This window comes from Vulpes vulpes, chromosome 12 (assembly GCF_048418805.1).
Source record: "Vulpes vulpes isolate BD-2025 chromosome 12, VulVul3, whole genome shotgun sequence".
Taxonomy (NCBI): Eukaryota; Metazoa; Chordata; class Mammalia; order Carnivora; family Canidae; genus Vulpes; species Vulpes vulpes.
Window position 1 is genome coordinate 19,989,174 of NC_132791.1, and position 2,332 is coordinate 19,991,505.

The 2,332-nt window shown below is 44.3% G+C and overlaps 1 pseudogene; it reads left to right on the forward strand.

Annotated features, from left to right (window-relative positions):
• Positions 1-472: 472 nt before the first annotated feature.
• Positions 473-954, forward strand: LOC112930818 (small ribosomal subunit protein uS11-like; annotated as a pseudogene).
• Positions 955-2,332: the final 1,378 nt, after the last annotated feature.

The window sequence follows — 2,332 nt, forward strand, 5'->3', positions numbered from 1 at the left end:
CTCAAAAATGTTAAGTTAACAAATGTCAACACACTAGATTAAGAATCACCAAATTAAGGGTTGTGATTCAAATCCAGCTCATTGCTCATTTTTGTATTGCCTGCAAGGTAAAAATGGTTTTTATATTTTTAAATGGTTAGGGAAAAAATCAGAATATTTTGTGACATGAAAATGATATAAAATTTGATTTTCAGTGTCCATAAAGTATTCTTGGAACACAGCCACACTCGTGTTTACATATTCCTTACAGCTGATTCTGCACTATAATCACAGACTCGAGTAACCATGACAGAGACTGTGTCCTGCTGACCAGTAAACAATCACCTCAGTAAATGTGCTTAGAGCTCTTGGAAGAGGAATGGGGAACTCATCACCCTATAAACTTGTTGGTGTTTTGGGATCATTCCTCTTCTTCTGTCAGTGGGTTCCAGGTATGAAAATTGGTTCAGATCTATGAACTGAGAATATAGGAAGAATTTGCACAGAAATGGCACCTCGTACGGGAAAGGAAAAGAAAGAACAAGTCATCAGTCTTGGACCTCAAGTAGCTAAAGGAGAAAATGTGTTTGGTGTCTGCCACATATTTGCATCCTTCAATGACACTTTTGTCCATGTCACTGATCTTTCTGGCAAGGAAACCATCTGCTGTGTGACTGGTGGGATGAACGTAAAGGCTGACTGAGATGAGTCCTCTCCCTACGCTGCCATGTTGGCTGCCCAAGATGTAGCCCAGAGATACAAGGAGCTGGGCATCACTGCTCTCCACATCAAACTCTGGGCCACAGGAGGAAATAGAACCAAGACCCCTGAACCTGGGGCCCATCAGCCCTCAGATCCCTTGCCTGCTCAGGAATGAAGATTGGGCGGATTGAGGATGTCACCCCCATCCCCTCCAATAGCACCCGCAGGAAGGGGGGTCACCGTGGTTGCCGTCTGTGAACCGGATTCTTCAAACTATTTTCTGTTAATAAACTGCCTTTGTTTAAGGTAAAAAAAAAAAGAGAGAGAGAATATACATGCCTTTTTATGGAGCAGCCATCCATTCTCAGCCTTCTGCTCCTCTATTCTTGTCTTCTGATTGTAGATTTCAAGCAGTGCCCTGGTTGGCCCCTAGGAATGTCAACTTAGCTCAGGCTGCTATAAGAAGATGTTGTAGACGAGGTGGCTTAAACAATAGACATTTGTTTCTCACAGTTCTGGGGTGGAAAGTCCAAGATCAAAATGCCAGCTGGTTTGGTTCCTGATGAGAGCCCTCTTCCTATCTTACAGATAGCTGAGTTCTTATTGTATTGTCATACAGTTGGCGGCAGGAGATGGGAATGGGAGGCTGCTCTACTCTATTCCTCTTCTTATGAAGACACAGAGCCCAACATGGAGGCCTCACCCTCTTGACCTTATCTAAATCTCATTACCTCCCACAGGCCCTACATCCTAATATCATTGCATTGGGAGTTCAGGTTTCAACATATGAATTTGGGGAGAAAACAAACAAAAAGTCCATAAGAGATGCACTGCTCTATTAACATCTCCACAACTTACAGAGGTTAAATCCCATTTAACTATTTCTTCAACTTGGCTGATTGTTTTCATATTGGGGCTCCTCTTCCTGTGGTGGGGTGTTGGAGGGATAGCACTTCCACCTGGCCTCTGTTACTTCAGGGTCCATACTCCCCATGGCTGTCTACAAACCTAGCCTGTGACCACCTTTCCTATTATCAACTCTGGCTGGCGCACAAGAGCCACCAATCTGCTTATCAGCACAAAGGTAATGGTTCAGTGAATGGCAATCCTTGGGGCTCCCATGGAATGTAATCCCCTGGTGGGTCTTCTAGCCTAACATGAGATACCCATTCTAGTATGTCCACCTCCCTGAGCCCTTCTATCCCTCCTCTATCATCTCCCAGGACAGCACAGGATTTCCACCTTGCTCAGAGTGGCCATCACTATTGCCAGGCATTTTTTTTAAAAAGATTTTATTTATTTGAGAGAAAGAGAGAATGAGAGAGTGAGGGAGGAGGGGCAGAGGGAGAGGAGACAGTGTCTTAAGCAGATTTCATGCTGAGCACAGAGTCAGATGTGGGGTTTGAGCTCATGACCTTGAAATCATGACCCTGAGATCATGACATGAGCTAAAACCAAGAGTTTAGCACAACTGGCTGTGTCACCCAGGTGCCCCTATCACCAAGCTTTTAAGACCTGTCCCAACAGTGATTTTGTCTCAAACCTTGGAGTCCTTGCCAGCATGTGAAATCTTAGTGTCCTGAAAAAATGCCCCCAAGTCAATAAATTCCCCAATTTGGTCTCATGTTCCAGCTGATATTTTGAGGTACTT